The sequence below is a fragment of the Monodelphis domestica genome, chromosome 1 (genome assembly GCF_027887165.1).
Source record: "Monodelphis domestica isolate mMonDom1 chromosome 1, mMonDom1.pri, whole genome shotgun sequence".
Lineage (NCBI taxonomy): Eukaryota > Metazoa > Chordata > Mammalia > Didelphimorphia > Didelphidae > Monodelphis > Monodelphis domestica.
Genome location: NC_077227.1, coordinates 206,238,786 through 206,256,586, shown reverse-complemented (window position 1 = coordinate 206,256,586; position 17,801 = coordinate 206,238,786). Strand labels below are relative to the sequence as shown.

General features: G+C 40.0%; 1 protein-coding gene across 3 annotated transcripts in view; it reads left to right on the top strand.

The window, feature by feature from the left end:
- Window positions 1–7,861: 7,861 nt before the first annotated feature.
- TTBK2 (tau tubulin kinase 2) overlaps window positions 7,862–17,801 on the top strand; it is a 256,669-nt gene continuing 246,729 nt past the window's right edge. For all 3 annotated transcript variants that reach the window (XM_056810340.1, XM_056810339.1, XM_056810338.1), the window contains exon 1: window positions 7,862–7,996. The gene's annotated coding sequence lies outside the window, so the exon portion shown is untranslated. The remainder of the gene's footprint in view (window positions 7,997–17,801) is intronic.

The following is a 17,801-nucleotide window of genomic DNA, read 5'->3' as shown; positions in this document are numbered from 1 at the left end:
AGACATTTCCAGGTGGGTGACCTTACCATCTAGCCCTTACTGCTCTTCTGCCTTGGAATCAATATTTAGTATAGATTCTAAAAAAGAAGATAATGGTTTAATTTTTTTTAAGAGGCCAAGGAGCATAACTATATCCTATTGGAAGTGAAATAAACTCATAAAATTGTTGGAAGGTTGAGGGACTTCCCTGATGAACTCCCTCTTATATTAAGAACATACGTGTATATTAATATTAGAAATGGCATACATTTTGATCATTTCAAGGTTCTATACTGCTACTTAAGCTTACCTATAGGTATAAGGAACTTGTTTCCTACCCTTAATGGTTCTTGAACTTGCAAGGGTTATTCAAGTAGACCCTAGCACATGCAGACTTTCAATAAGAATTTATTTTTATTTTATTTTTAAACCCTTAACTTTTGTTGATTCTAAGGTAGAAGAATGATAAGGTTTAAGCAATGAGGGTTAAGTGACTTGCCCAGGGTCACATAGATAGGAAGTATCTGAGTCCAAATTTGAACCCAGGACCTCCCAACTCTAGGCCTGGCTTTCTATCCACTGTACCATCTAGCTGCTTCCTACAATAAGAATTTATTAATTTATGTTTCATACATAGTATGTAAATCTTGGTTCATATAGTACACTCTAATTTATCCCTTCTCACTTTTTTCCACTGAATCAAATCCTATTTAAAATAAAGTTCTCATTGGTGAAATTCTCTTACATTAAGTCTTTCAAGGAATTTCTGGTCCATTGATAATTTTCTCCTTGGAACTTCAATGTTTCTTAAATATCTACTATATGTAAGGTACTGTCATGTGAAGAGTATTAAACAAAATGAAAGTGTCTGCCCTTGATAAACTTACATTCCATATGCCACTCATATAGTACTGGTGATCAATTCCATTCATCTGGAAATTACATGACTTACTTCTAAATTTATTGCTATGTAACTTTTCACACTAATTTGTCAAATATTTATGGAGAAGCTGCTATGTGCAAGGCACTTTTGTTAGGTGTTTTGGGGAATACGAAGACAAATAAAATATTGTTCCTGCATTCAATAAACTTACAATTGAGTAGGAGAACCAAGGATATATGCAGGTATAATACAAAAGTATAGGTATTTCTTTCTATGGGGCATGGCATTTGATGATAGCAGGTGCAGACATAAATCTCTTCAACTGGTTTGACATCTAAAAACTAGAAGTGTCATTCATTAGTAATTGTAATACAAAAATAACACCATATAAGCATATCCAAATTATTAGACTTGAAAATGAGTCATCCCTGTCTGCTTGATGTTCTTCAGTGATTAGTTTCTAAGTCAGCAATAAAGATACTATCTTTTGCTTACTGTCTGTGTGGCCTTGGCCAACTGCTTCCATCTCCCCTAGTTTCCTTACTTCAAGGTTCCCTATCCACTCTAAATCCTGATCTTAGGACAAACTTGTTGGGCTTTAATATTGACATGGTTGTAAATGACACAGTCTGGCCACCAGAAAGTGCTCTATAAAGATGGCCAGATTGGCTCCTCCTATTCTGGACTGATTAAGAGACAAGTTACAGACCGCTGCTCTCTGTCCAAGCGGCCTAGTGCTTAAAATAGCAGTCAAAGCTATGACTATCCCTACTGTCACAGCAACATTTCATGGGTTCTACAGTATTATCTGGCCATAATGTTGCTTTTAATTTTTAAAAAATGTAAGCAGAGAGTACATGAACAGTAAACTAGGAAGTTCAAAGGCATACATATAGAGTTTACTAGTGTAGTTACTGGCTTAATTGTTTTCAATTAAGTAAATGATATTTTATTATGCCTCATGGTAAACAAATCAGACATTATGCTATAAGCACAACTTACAATTGTGCAAAACAATTTTTAGCTCCCCCCCCCCCTCATTTTACAATTGATATGGTGCTTTAGAGTTTTCAAAGCTTGATAAAAATCTCATTTTTTACCCTAATGAAGCACCATACTATAAATATTATCTTTATTTTATAGATGAAGAAACTGAGGATCAGTTGAGGTCTTGACTATGGCCAGATAGCTATTCGCTTTAGTATTAAAGGGAGGATATCAAACTCGTATCTTCTTGACTCCAAGTTTATTCTCTCCAGGCACCACACTACATTTGTAGAAAATTAATATTGAATTGGAATATTTTTTGTGAACTAATTTTCTCTTTACCCCCCCCCCCCAAATCCACCCTGATTCTAAGTTACAATTTATCCCCCAGGGTGTGAAACTAAGTTGGGTGCTATCTTTTGAGATCTTTGTTAAGGATAACAGGAATTGGAGCCACTTAACCTATTTGAAAGATTAAATTAAGTCAGCAAGCTCTATCCCCCATGCGCTAGGCAGCCATTTGATCTGACCAAAGTAGTGGGGAGGAAGGAGCTTCTTGGTGTCCTTACAACCTGCCTCTTCCTGTGATGAAATAACTAGAGAGGAGTTAGTGTCTCCAGGTCCACCTTCTCAGTAACAATTTTCCAATCCAAAATGTCTTGGAAAGGAATTAAGTGATGAAGACCAAAAGGGTATATGCTGGTCTGTACCATAGGAATTCTCCCTCTCCTTCTCTCTCTCTCTCTCTCTCTCTCTCTCTTTCTCTCTCTCTCTCTCTCTCTCTCTCTCTCTCTCTCTCTCTCTCTCTCTCTCTCTCTCTCTCTCTTTGTGTTTCATTATGTATGTATATGTTATATCTTCCAAAAGTGTCAATTCTTTTAAGGAAAGGACTGTCTCATTTTTGTTTTGGTACCCTCAGGGCTTAGCACAGTAAGTCGCACAAAGTTGGTATTTAATAAATGTTGAGTTGAGGTCATCAAAGAAGGGAGAAAAAATAATAACTGACATTATATAGTGCTTTATAGTTATAAGTGTATATTTATAGTACATTGCATTCATTTTCTTCTTTGGTAAATATAAGGAAGAGAAGTTTCAGGCATTCTGTGATTTCTAAATAAGACTTCCCACAACTGAAACAGGTTTACCTTCATGGTCAGCCTTAGATCAATAGTATGACTTTGGAGACAAGTAGAAGATAATCTGCTTCCCTCCATTTGCTAGATATAGAATTGCTATTGTTCCTTTAATTGAGCCATGCTGAGAGATATAAGTTTATAAAGAAAACACATTGGTACTATGGCACTAGTGGCCAGTAAGAAGATAATGCTAGGGGAAAATGGGAAGTCAGGGAAACTTCTAAATCTCCCAAGTTTGCTTTCTGTTTATCTCTGAGTGCAGATTTTTTTTCTTTTCTTTTCTTTTTTTTGGCTTTGCCCAACTTGAGCACTTTAGCAAGGAAAATGAGTGATAATTTTTTAAAACCCTTACCACCTTCTCTCTTAGTATCAATTCTAAGACAGAAAAGCGGTAAGGGCTAAGCATTTGGGGTTAAGTGACTTGCACAGAGTCACATAGCTAGAAAGTATCTGAGGCTAGATTTGAACCTGAGTGCTCCCAACTCCAGGTCTGGTGCTCTATTCACTGTGCTATCTAGCTACCCCTAATTATTATTTTTCAACAACTACAAAAATGCTCACTAGCTATGTATATTTCCTGGAGTCTGTTTTCTATTCCAATTGCAAGGGTACATCCTAGGGACAACTCCACATGAGGCATTTGATCAACCTCCCAGATAATTTACTTTCACCTAGAGATTTATCTCTACAGTGTTGTTTTTCAGTCATTTTCATTTGTGTCTGATTCTTTGTGACCCCATTTGGGGTTTTCTTAGCAAAGATACTGGAATGGTTTGCCATTTCCTTCTTCAGAGGCAAACAGGGTTAAGTGACTTACCCAGGGTCCCACAGCTAGTAGTCTGACACCAGATTTGAACCATGGAAGATGAATCTTCCTGATTCCAGGCCCAGCAATCTATCCATTTTGACACCTAGCTGCTCTATCTCTATAGTCTACACTAGCTATGACAAACCTATGGAACGGGGGCCAAAGATGGCATACAGATTATTCTCTGTGGGCACACAGCAACCCTTCCCCCAACTCCCACCCCAGTTCATTACAAAAAAGGCAGAGGGACTCCTTCTTTCCCTCGCTTCTCCGCCATGCCCGACAACATTTTTTCACATCCTCTGTGACAGCAGCCTAGTGGAAGCACAGAGATGGGAAGGTGAGTGGCTTCACAGATGGCAGAGCTAGAGGGGAGCAGAGTGCTCAGGCCACTCCCCTCCCCTCCCCTCTCTACATTCATTGAGGACATTCCTCACTTCACCTGCCCCTCTGCCCAATGGGAGTGCTTTCTACCTCCCTGGTGTGGCATAAAGGTGGGGTGGGGTATACCCAGCATGTGGGGAGTAGGGGCAGGACACACAGTCTCTATGGGGGGGAGGGCATGGCACTTGGTCTGGGGGGGGTAGGATGGGTGCTGGGGCCAGCACTCTGGCTCTAAAAGGTTTACCATCACTGGTCTAAACCCTGAATAACTGGGGTTATTTTGGGGTCAATTAACCAGTGAAGTTCCTTTAAAAATTCAACCAATCTTTGAATGCCTACCTGCAAAGCACTGTGGTAGGTGCTGATTGGGGGTACAAAGTATTAATTTCCCTGTACACTTGGTCTTACAATAAGAATAGGAACTAGAATTGTGATTTCAGCAGAATTGGTAACTCCCAGGTGAGGAAACTCTATCAATTCAAGTGAGTACTTTCTTTGCTACTTAAGTCTTGGAGGGCTGCCAGGAACACTGAGAAGTTGATTGTGCCCATCCAGGTCTTTCTGGTTTTGAGGCTAGTTTTTTTCCCCATTATGCCAAATTACTTTTTTTTTTTACAAGAAATGAGGTACACATAATATCTATAATATAAGATAATGTCAAAGTATAATAAGAATGTTACAAAGTACTACAGAGTTCAAAGGAAAGAGATAAATGAAAAACTACCTCTTGAAGAACTTCATGGTACTAATTATTTTTGAAGATGCTTAACTACTTTTACATCCATTTACTTAACCTCCCTGGGCCTCATTTTTCTTATCTGTAAAAATAAGGGAGTGGTCAAACTTTATCATGATCTGAGATCCCATCAGCTCTAAATCTATGCTATCATCCTTATGATTTTCAACAAAAGAAAAGCAGAGAAAGGCAAAGTTTGAGAGCTCTTTTCTTTGGGACTTTCCATCATCCTCGGACTCCCACTCTTGGGAACTCTGGATGTACCCCAATAATTTCCATTCAAGACATACTATCATCCTATTATCAAGATATTCAATTTGATACCTGCCACAACTTCCCCTTGGTGTATTGCTAATAACTTTTAAATTTACTTGCCTAATTCTTGATGGATTGCAAATGAGTCAGTCATATAAAAGTTATCAGTGAAATGATCTCTTCATTTTTTAGGAGAGTCTAGCTAAACTCACTGTCACTTTAAGTAAATGTAAATAATAGTATTTAAACACCTTAGATTTACTTCATATGGTATTAGACTAAGCCAATTAAATGGTTACATTTTTAGCAGATGTGAGGTATGTACAGAGAAGGGCATATATACTCCACTTGCTAAATGTGTATATCAGAAACTCTTTAAAAACATAATGGGGACTGGATCTGTGATTTCTTTCATTTAGGGAACTGCTAGATGAGAAGTCTCTCTCCAAGCAAGTCAGCACTTCTCTGTACCTGAAAGATTTAGCTGCCTGGAACACCCAGAGAATAAGGAACTTGCCCAGGGTCAGACATCCAGGACATATTGTAGAGGTGAAACTTGAACCTACATCTTCCAGGCCAGACTACCCCCACAGCTTCCTTGAATATACAGCATAGTCACTTATCAGATATAATCCAAAAGTATTTTTGTTTTTCCCCTAAACATGGAATAGGATGATTATAAAGAAAAATATTTAAAGAAATCAATCCCTTCCAATCCCAAATCACTTTAAGGGTCAAAAAAACTTTTTTTAGCTACTCTACCAGACAAAGTAATGAAGAAGCAACTTTAGATTTTAATTTGTGGAAATAAATGGAAAATTTGGCAACTTCTTTAAGTTTGTGACCAGAACAAAATGAGCTGCATCATCAATTGTCTTTAATACACATTCTGTTCTGCCTCTTTATCCAAGGGTCTGTACATAAGAGTCAGAAGAAATGCCTACTGTTTGTTGAGAATGTCAAGAGAGTATTGAGCTTTCTGGATTTTTAGAAGGGTGCAATATTTTTCCTTTTAGAGCAATTCAAATACAGCACATAGGAAGAATTTACATTCACATCCACATTCATTTATATTCTATTGTATTTTATTTAAATAAGTAAAAGAAAGATTTAAATGATCCTGAAGCTAGTAGGAGAGGATCTGGTTTCATCCTTTCTGCCTGTGAAACTGCATACTTTTCCCAGAGAGTGACAGCTACAAATCAATATTACAGGAGAGGTGGGTTTTAAAGCACAGTTGTTGTATCAGTTATACTTGTGCTCTTTACAATCTAAATCCTGTGAAATGCTGACCAGTGAGAAAGTAAGAACAAGAGCAGAAGACTTATGACTTGGAAAACAGTAATGAATATTGGAAAGGGAGCGATTGCATTTTCAACCCCCCCCTCCCCCCAGTAGCTGATAGTGAAATACAAACTAGAAGTGCCCTTCTCCCATGGAAAAACAAAACAAAACAAAAACAAAAACAAAAACAACACTAAAGTCTTTTCAGAATATCCTCTTTCCAAATCGCTTCTGTTTTGAAATTAGGTCAGAGCTCACCTGCATCTCTGAACTTTACAAAATCATGCCCCAGTCCCATCGACTGAACAGAGATGCCTGGATGCCCTCCATAGAATCAATGTCAAGATGAATGTAGGTTCTTTTCCCCTCCATGTTTGAAATCAGTTCTCTTTGTTTTAGGGAAGTAAGGCTCATTCTCTTGGTTTCTCCTCTCATCTCTACTCGGGCAAATAAATCTTCTGACTTAAAAATATTTCTGATGCTGAGATTTCAAGCGACTTTTTATTTTGGTTGGAACATTTTCTTGTTGAAAACACGTTAAGATCCAATAATATCCAAGGCTCATTATATAATATTATTTCATTTAATACTTAACTTCTTACTGCCCCCCACCCCCATCCCATCCCAATCCGATTCTCCTTCAAATTCTTCCTATAGACTCCTGGATGCTTAGGAAGTCCACCCTTAGTCCATCATAAGGATTCGCTCCCTGCCAGGACACTGGAAGCTCCTCTTTAAATAGGGCGAAGACTCCTCCTTGTTTTTCGGGGGTAGCGAAAACCCCAAGCGTCATTATCTACGACTCCCATTCAGGACGAAGTCTTCTTCCCTAGGGCTCCACCGTCCCCTCGCCTCTTTGGAGATTCGAACGACGAGACTCCCACGGGGAGAGGGATGGAGGGCGAGGACTCCATTTTGGGGGAGCCCCAGGAGGGGCCCAGGAACGTGTCCAGGAGAGCTTCCCCATCGCTGACCATCATTTTCCCCCGCCCACAACCCCGGTCCCTGAGCCCGGGATCCTCTTGACCGGGACCGCCACCTAACACCCTGGGGTCGTTGTGACAAGGTGGCCTCATCCATCATCTGTGATTGAGTTATCCCGACCAAGACCCTTTACTCTGCGGAGTAAGATATTGGATCGAGACCAAGGGTCATTGTAACTATGTCACGACAAGACTGCGGACCGAAGGTTTGAGGCTGAACGGGGGGGGAAATTTTTCAGGAAAACCGGGGTATCTTCTAGGACTCACCCCTTCCCCCACTCCCAGAGCCCCGCTTCCCTTCACGGGACCGGCGGGTAGACGCAGCTTACGGCTGGAACTACAAGCCCCAGAATGCTTTTGCGCACGCGCACTGCTATTGTGATGCTCCTTTCCCGGTAACTCGCCCTCTCAGGCAAACCTGAAGATAGCGGCATTTCTCCGGTGGGGGGCGGAGACCCTCTTTGCCCAACTTCCCTCCCCCTCGGTGATAGGCAATGGGATCAGCCAACCGACGTGACGGACTCGGAACGCGGCCTCCAATCAGCGGCTGCGGTGGAGAAGGTGGGCGTTCGCCCTGGCAGGGCAGGTGGGCTAGGCTGTGCCGGGTTGCGAAGGGGGAGAATAACGTCGGGTCGGGTCAGCGGGCGCTGCAGTAGTCGCCGCAGCGGCGATGGGAGCGGTGGGGACGCGGTGGCGGCGGCGGCGGCAGGAGGAGGAGCAGAGGCTGGACCAAGAGCAGCGGCTGGGGGCAGCCAGCAGCAGCAACAGCCGCCGCCGTCGCCAGTAGACTCAAACGGTACCCAAGGGGGGACAGCCTGATCGGCCGGGCGGCCCGCGAACCCACGCACGGGTCCCGCCGCAGTCGGGCGGCGGGGGATGGGCAGGCGGCGGCGGTGCCTCCTCCCGAGGGCTGATCCCGGCCGGCCCCGGCCCTGAACCCGGCCCGACCCCATTGCCTGGAGTTCCTGAGTCCGCCACGGCCCAGGTAGGACACGCCCCCCGAGCCCCCGGGATAGTGGCCCGGGAACCCCCTGACCCAGTCCATTCCCATGCCCCTTATTTCCCTCCTCCGGGATAGCGCCTGGAGATGGGGGGAGGACAGAGCCGGCCATGCTCTGCCAGACCCTTTTCTCCTCTGTCCCAACTTGCCCTCAGGGCGGCTGTCAGACCTTTAACTCCCGCTCGCCCCTTGGAGATGGTCCTGGTCTAGCCTTCCTCCCACTCAGGGCTTCCCAGAGCGCAGAGCATCGCGCACCTTCGCCCCGTTTCTCCGGGCATGTCTGCGTGTGAATGTGACCCACATCCTTCTTGCACTTCTTTTGCCACCGGTGCCAGGATGGTAACCACTGGATGCACGTGTCACATTATTTTTAAAAACTAAACAATAACAACTACCTACACCCACACACCTACCCCCCTCCTCAGACACACAAACACACCATCACTACTTGGAAGTGTGAGCTTCTGGCACACCAACGAGTTGTATGGGATGTTAGCTTTCTTGGGAGTGCCTTGGCCGCGTCACTGTGGTGCCCAGGGTACCAAAGACTTGCCGAGGGACTTTCTCTGCATTTATTGGGACCCGGGGTGGTGATGGAGGAGTTAGTTTGGACTAGCACTGTTGGAGTTTTGTGAGAGGAGGACCAAAAAGAGGCTTTTAAGGGAAGTGTGTCAGAAATCGGAAGGATATAATTCTTGTGTTTTGCTTTGAGTGGAGGTTGGTAGGTGACAGCCACCTTGGAGTTAACTCCTCCCACTTCTGGACCTGGAGTCGTAGTGGTTGAAATTTCTTCTTGTTTGAATGTTATATGTGTGTATACTTTTATTGAGAGAGGCTTCCTCAATTTTTGCATAAAGTTACTTTGGACTTGGATTTAGACAAGCTCTGTATTTGAATTCCACTCCTAAGACTTAATAGCTGCGTGACAGTGGGAAAGTCACTTAAATTTTCTGAACCTCACTGTCCTCATTTATAAAATGAGAATGGTAATTGTGGTAGGGTTGGTTGTGGGGAGGAACAAATGAGAGGAAGCACTTTGGTCCAGTTCTTCCCCTGGGGCCAAGCAGAATAATAATTCCTTTTCCATGTGACAGACCTTTAAATATTTGAAGAGTATCTCTTCCTCCTCTACCCCCCAAGTATTTTACCATTTTTCAGGCAATGTATCCCCAGTTCTTTCAGCTGATAAACATATAGCATAAACTTGAGACCTAGTCATCATCCTGGTTGTTCTGTCCTGCACAGCCTCTAGCTTACCAGTGTTTACCCTAAATGTGGTGCTTAGAGTGGAACAGGACTCTAGTGGTAGTTTAAGGGATGTGAAAGTGGTAAAATGACTTATGACCTCCCTAATCCTGGTTCTGTACCCCCCCCCCCCCATCCCTTACCTTCTGTCCTGCACAGTACAATACTGTGTATTGGCTCCAAGGCAGAAGAGTGGTAAGGGCTAGGCAATGGAGTTAAGTAACTTGCCCAGGGTCACACAGCTGGGAAGTGTCAGAGGTCAAATTGGAACCCAGGACCTCCCATCTCTAGGCCTGACTCTCAAACCACTGAGCCACCCAGCTGCCCCCTTCTGTACCTCTCTTAATGCAAACTAATAATAAAAAAAATTCTATTTAGTTTACTGGACTATTGGTTCACATTGCTGTCTCTTCTTTGATCTTTTCCCTAAAACTACTGACTTGTCATGCCTCCTTGCAACTCCATTACCATCTTTCCACTGGCACAGGCTTACAAACTTGGAATTATCTTGAACTCTCTTCAGTTCTTCATTCTCTTTCATGTCCATTTCCCATTGGTTTCCAAATCTTATCTTTATAACAAACCTCACATTTTCGTATCCCTCTGTCTTTCTTTCCACCCATATGGTCATCATCCTAATTCACACCCTCCTCACCTTTTCTTATATTGTTGTTGGAACCTACTGATTGATCTTCCTGCTTTCAGTCTCCTTCTTATCCTATCTATCCTGTATTTAGTTGGCAAAATAATTTTCTAAAGCCCATGTCTTAGTGGACAAGAATCTTCAATGGCTCCCTACTGCCTACAATAAACTATGAACTCTTCCGCTTGGTATTTAAGCTTTGAACAGTCTGGCTCCAGCCTACCTTTTCTAAATTTACTTTTCTTCCTCGTGTACCCTCTAGTAAGATTGTTCTACTGAGTATTTTCCTAACTTGACCTTCCAACTCCCATCTTAGCTTATTGCATAGGTTTATTGCACAGGTTGTCCAGCATGGATGGAATGCACCCACTCTGTATCTACCACATAGAATTCTTTTATTTAAACCCTTTTAAACCCTTACCTCTGTCTTAGAATCAATACTGTGTATTGGTTCCAAGGCAGAAGAGAGGTAAGGGCTAGGCAATGGGAGTTAAGTGACTTGCCCAGGGTCACAGGGCTGGGAAGTGTCTGGTTTTAGACTTGAACCTAGGACCTCCTGTCTCTAGGCCTGGCTCTCAATTCACTGAGCTACCCAGCTGCCCCCCCCACCCCCAAATAGAATTCTTAATCTCAAGTCATTGGAAACTGACAGTGCCATCCTTTGACAAACTTCTGATTCCCTTAGTAGTTAGTGCTCTCTGTTTCCTCATCTGATATTTTGCTAGTTGCTAACACTCCAATTTCAAATTATCTTGTACTTGTATGTATATCTATTGTATTCTCTTTGAGAATATAAATTCTTTGCAAACAAGAACTGTATCTTCAATGCTCAATGCAAGTACTTCACACAGTGTATAATAAATAATTATTGAATTTAATGTCAAGCTTTTTGCAGACCTTAAAGTGCCATAGAAATGTGAGCTGTTATTATTGAGAATATATACACATTAAGGTTTGGTGGCTCCATATACAGTGTTACATGTTGGGTTCTGAGCCATTAGTGGGAATTGCCTTGATATCTGAATATTGATCTGTCTGAGTAGGTCACAGCAGAGATGAGTGTGTAATTTCATTTTGCCAAAATGCAGTAGAGAAAGGGACATTTATTTATATTGCTATCAGAATACTAGTATAAAATGGAAAAAAATTGAAGAATGCAATCTGTTTTAATGTAGCAAGGGAATTGAATACGATTATATGTTAAATTCTCCCATTTTCATTGAGGAGCAATAAGGACAAAGATTATGTGGGTAAAACAACTTCAAAGTGCCTCAAGTGTAGAAAAAGTTCATATTGGTGATGGTGTGTGTGGTTTAGGAAGTCATGATATGAAACATTCTGACTACAATGATCATAAAAACTGAATCCTTGTAACAATTGTACTTTGTAACAATAATATGATTTTATCAAGAGGATAGAAAGGGACTGATAAAGCTAGTTACAAGGGAAGTTTCTTCTCTTCCATTTATCTTATGTAGTAATAGACATACAAAAGAAATTCTATTTTTTTTATTTGAAAGCTACAGTAAAGATTTGAATCTATAGCTTCAGCAATTTAGGAATTATACTGGATTAAAACGTCATTGATTATGTACAAAGGGAAGTAGAGAATATAATGAATCAAATGCTGTTTATTATCTTACTATGCCATTTAAAAATATAATTCAATTTTTAAATGAATGAATTCTATACTATATATGATTTAAGGGGTTTTATACCTTATGAGTTTCAATAAGATACTGATTTTCATGGTACTTTATCAACTTATAAGATGCCAAAGGGAATTTGCTTTGTGTCATGTTTCTTTAATATTGATATAAATTGTATATGTTCTTAGATACCTTTTAAATGTAACATTGAGGGTAATTTTGATTATATTGGATGGATGTGATAAGGCAGTACTGCATTCACCTTTTTGAGTCCCTCACACTCAAGAATGTCCGGTGACTCAGAAATATAAAAAAATTATAGGATTGGCTTTCAAAATGATAGTCTTATTTTGTGGGTGGAGGAAGTTAAATGTTTTTATATAGTAATTTGTTTATTTGTCCCTTTTCAGCTTCAGAAAACAAAAATTAATGGAAATATTTAATGATAGATATTGAAAAATTTTGTGTTTTAAGTGCTCATTATTTAAAACTGATTAAGCACCGATTTTTAAAACTTTCAGCATGCTTGGTGATTAATGAAATTCTACTATAGTTCTCCATTTCTCTCTCTAATATCTTTCCCATCTTTCCCAGAGAAATATCTTTTCTAAAAACAGGAATGATATGCTTCTCAAAAATTTTAATGTAAAGTTGAACTGATTTATTCACTCATTTGGTTCTTTGGTTAAGTGTTCCTATGCCAAGAATTTCATTTAGCTTACTTAATTGGTAAGGGTTGAAAAACATTTTGAATATATGTTATTTAGGATTGAAAAATTTAAAACTTTGCTTTGGGTCCTCACGCCATATGTTTTATCTAGCATCTCTTAATATATTGTTAATGGTCAGTAAGTAATTGTGATAAGATTTTTGCCCCTTCAAGTGAAGTGATTTTATTTGTTTTAAATATCCTAATCATGTTCAGTTAAATATCATATTTAAGTATATAATGAACATAAAGTTTTAAACAAAAAGTTATCTTTTTAACAACTAAATTTTAAACACAGATTCAGGATACTTCATGCTCTAGTAATAAACTGCTTCTGGCCTCATTAAAATGAGGTGACCTTTGGATACAGGCACAAAATGCAAATTAGAAATATAACTACTGTATATAGAAATATAACTATTGAGTATATAGCTTTGAGAGTCATTTGTATGGTTTAGGAGTAACTGAAGCCCTTGGAGTAAAGAAAATGAGATTGCTAATGAAGAGAGAGTAGAGAAAGAAGAGAGGGCAGGAAAAGAGCCAGGCTAGTGTTTGACCCTGGGCAAGTCACTTGGCTACTCTTACCACTCTTCTGCCTTACAACTGATACATAGTATCGATTATAAGAGAAGATAGGCGTTTTAAAAAAAAAGAACTCTGGTTGATACCTGTATTCAGGAGGTAGGAGGAAGAAAAAAATTAGTAAAATACTAGCTCTAAGGAGACCAAGAAGAAGCAATCTAACCAGATAGGAAGAGAACTTGGAGAGATTAGTGTCACCAAAGCCCAGGGAGAAGAGAATGTTAAGAAAGATGGAGTGGTTAACAGGATGAAATGCTACAGGGAAGTCAAGGAAAGTGGTCTCTTCCTCTGCATTTTGTCTTGGTGATTTCTATAGAGTCTGTGGGTTCAGTTATCTGGATGACCATTAGATCTATGCAATCAACCTTCATTTCCTAATCACAAGCTCCAATCCCACAGTACCAGCTCACTCACCAAGCATTTATTAAGTGTTCACTATGTTCAAAGCACAATATTAAGTATACAAAAAGTAGAAAAACACTCTACTTTCAAAGAGCTCACATTTTAATGGAGGAGACAACATGTAAATAACTATGTACATACTAGATATAAGCAGAATATATACAAGGTAACTTTAGAGAAAAGGCTTAGCAGCTTGGGGTGGAATTGAGGGAAATCAGGAGAACCCCAAGCAGAAGGTGGGATTTGAATCTGAAGGAAACCAAATAAATTCAGAGGTAGAGGTGAAGGAGGGAGAATATTTGAGGCATAGCAAGTAGCTAGGGCAGAAGAATTGAACTGGATGATGGAGTAATATGTTCAAGGAAGAAAAAGTAGGCCAGTGTAGCTGGATCATAGGTGGCATGGAGGGAAAAAAGTATAAGAATATTGGATAGGTAGGAAGGAAGCAAGTTATGAAGAGGATGGAGTGACAGGGGACTTTTTTTAAAATTTTGTTTTGTCAATTTAGAACAGTATTCCTTGGTTACAAGAATCATATTCTTTCCCTCTCTCCCGTCCCCCCTTCCCGTAACTAACACACAATTCCACTGAGTATTACATGTCGGACTTTATGTTTTGATCCCCAGAGATAATATTATTGAATTTATTGAGTAAGAGGCAGGTAATATGGTCAGATGTCCATTTGAAAAATCACTTTGGTAGCTATGTGGAGTATAGACTGTAGTATGGAGAGACCATTTAGGAGGCCATTTAGGACTAGGTCCCCTACTCTGGTTAGTAATGTTTAATGACTGAATTTGTGTAGTAGCTGTATGAGTGGAGAGAAGGCAAATACTTCTATATGAAAGAGATGTGAAGGTAGAAACAAGGTTCTTGCAACCAGTTGGTAAATGGAGAGGGTGAAAGATGGTAGTGCCCTTGACAATAGGTAATAGGAAAGTTGGGAAGAAAGGAGAGTTTGGGAAAGAAGATAGTTGAGTCCTGTTTTGGACATGTTGAGTTTGTGATCTAGTTCAAGATGTCCAAAGGCAAATGGTTATGAGTGACTGTGTCTCAGGAGAGAGACTAGGAATGGACATATGATCAGGGGATTATGGAATTATCATTATAGAGATAATAGTTGATCCCCCATGTGAGCTACTGAGATCAAGCCAGATAATATAAAGTGAAAAGAGAACAAGGTTTAAGAGAGAGCTTTAGCAGGTACTGCTGGTTAGTAGAAATGACATGAATTTAAAAGTAAAGGAGACTGCAGAATAGGCAGACAATGAAAAAATATGAGAGAACATTGTCAAGAGGAAGAGTGTCTAGAAGGTGGTTATCAGCATTATCAAAGGTCACAAAAAAATCAAGAGGCATAAGGAATGAGATTTTGTCTTTAAGAAATTGTTGGTAACTGAAGAAAGAGCAGTTTTAGTTCAGTGATGAGATTGGAAGCCAGATTGTGTCTCTACCCAGGTGTTCCATAAATCATGTTCTTCAAAATGTAGAATAAGATATAATATTTGGATATATGTGGCTAATGTGGTAATGTGTTTTACCAGATTACACATATTTGTTATGAAAAAATTTTTTTCAATTGCTCAATTGGGGAGTGGGAGAATAAGAAAATAAATGCTTATAAAAATAAAAGATCAGGGAAAAAAACTGTCATGTCCTACATGGAATCCATTATCTTATTCCCTTCCCCTAAATTCACCTTATTTTCTAAATTCCTACTTTAAATAATAAACAGATAACCTCTCCTAGAAATTCTCTCTGGCTTTCCCTGGTTCTCTTCCTACTTCTCTGGCCTATTCTCTTAGGCCCCTTTGCTGGCTCATCATCCATATGTTGCCTTTTTAATTGTGAGTTGTTCTCCAAGGCTCTGTCTTTGCCTCTCTTTTCTTTTTGTCTCCATGCTGTCTTGGGATCTCATTAGCTCTCTTGGGTCCAATTATTGCCTCTATACAGATGATTTGCAAAATCTACTCATCTTTCGAGTCACTCATGTTCTGAAACATAGAATTGGTCCTCAACTCTTCATTTTCCCTCCTGTTCCCTATCCACTCAGTTGCTAATTTTTATTGATTTTACATCTGCATCATCTGTAGCATCCTTTTCTTTCTGCTTGCAAACCACAACCCTATTTTAATTCGTCACCTTTTGTCTAGATTTTTCTAGTAATAATATTCAATTTCTTTTTTAGTCCATTTGTCACAGATTTGCCAAAGTGAAATTCCTTAAGTACAGGAGTGATCATGTTAACTGCCCAGCTCATAACTCTGCATTTTCTCCTTATTGCATCTATGATCAAATACAAATTTTTACAGCATTCAGAAGCCATTCACAATCTGGCTCCAACTAATCTTTCCTTGCTGATTTGACATTTTTCCTCCCTCATACATTCTACAGTCTAGCCAAACTGGACCACTTGGTATGTTTCTTATACTCACTGAGAAAACTCCATGAAATTGGCAATTAAGAGATTATTGCTCACCTTAGAAAGAGCAGTTATAAAACAGAGATGAGTTTGGAAGCTAGATCACTAAAAAGGCTGAGAAATGAGTGAATTGTAAACTTGGCCCTAGTCAGAGCATATCTGGAGACCATTATGGGTACCACATTTTAGAAAGCTCAGGCTTTCTACCTAAAACAGGATAAATTTCATGGGGAAGATGAATTTTTTAAGTGATAAAATATATAATTAGAACAGAAATTAATAAAGTGGTGTAAGTATTAGCCACATTCTTGAATGAATGAATGATTATAGTGGTCTGCCATTTTCTCTTTTTTTTAAACCCTTATCTTTTGTCTTAGAATCAATACTAAGTATTGGTTCCAGGTCAGAAGAGTGGTAAGGGCTGGGCAGTTGAGGTTAAGTGACTTGTCCAAGGTCAACAGGACTAGGAAGTATCAGAGGTCAGATTTGAGCCCAGGATCTCCCATCTCGGGACCTGGTTCTCTATCCACTGAGTCACCTAGCTACCCCTTTCATTTTCTCTTCAAGGTAGTTTTGGACACAGGCTCTTTCAGACTTATTATTCTGATCCATGTAGGTATGGGCTTAGTCTTTCTCTGTGCTGTTGGATGCCCAGGGCTGAAGATTTCAAGGCCTGGTCTGTGTCTAGGAGGACCTTTTTCCTCTATTGCCATTTTTGAGCATCTGGTTTGCAACTACTTTCTCCCTGAACCCAGATGCACATATAAGTCCTGGTTTGATTTACCCTTAGCACTGTTCTCTCTAGCTCCCATTTCTCACCTTTCCACAGCTAAGACTCATCTCTGCTCTGTTCTACAAGGTCACACTTTGGCAATGACCTCCAGTCTTCCTCAGTCCTTTTGAGGGAAAACATTTCTCTGTTTTTCTCTCTCTCTCTCTCAATATTTTTCTCCCTTCCCTTCTCTGCTTTCTTGATTCCCTCCCTACCCCCACCACTCCTTAAGTCATGGCCAGGTAGTTAAGCAGAGACTCAGATCTCAGGTAGGTCTTCAAGGCCACATTAGGCAAGGGTTCAAAGTCCTTCAGGTAGGGGCTTGAGGCAGGAGCATTGGGAAAGCAGAACACTGAAATGAGCTCTGCTGGCATCTGGCATAGATTCTTTAAACTGTATTTTATATTTACTACTAGGTGTAACCAGTTGAGTCCATAAGTGTGTAATTGTTGGAAAGATAGAGATAGGTAGAAAATTTGAATATCTTCGTGTCTTTAAAAAAAAATTTTTTTTTCAATTAACAGTCATTAATTTTCTTTCCCTCCTATCTTCCCACTCCACCCCTGGGGGGAAAAAAAAAGAAAACCCAAATTCTTCTAACAATTATGCATAGTTAAGGAAACAAATTCCCATATCAGCCATATAGAAAATGTATATAATCCATCACCACACTGTCAGGAGGTGGGTAGCATTCTTCATTCTTGGTCCAACCTGTTGACATTATCATTCCTCATGTGCAATAGCATTTTATTAGATTTATGTTCATATATTCCCCAAATGAAGGGTACCCCCCTTAGTTTCTAGTACATTGCTGCCACAAAAAGAATTGCTAATTTACGAGTCTTTTCTCTCTTTGGTCTCTTTGGGTGAAGGCCTCGTAGAGGTATTGCTGAGTCTAAGGATATGCACAGTTAAGTAATTTTTGGTACATAGATCCAAATT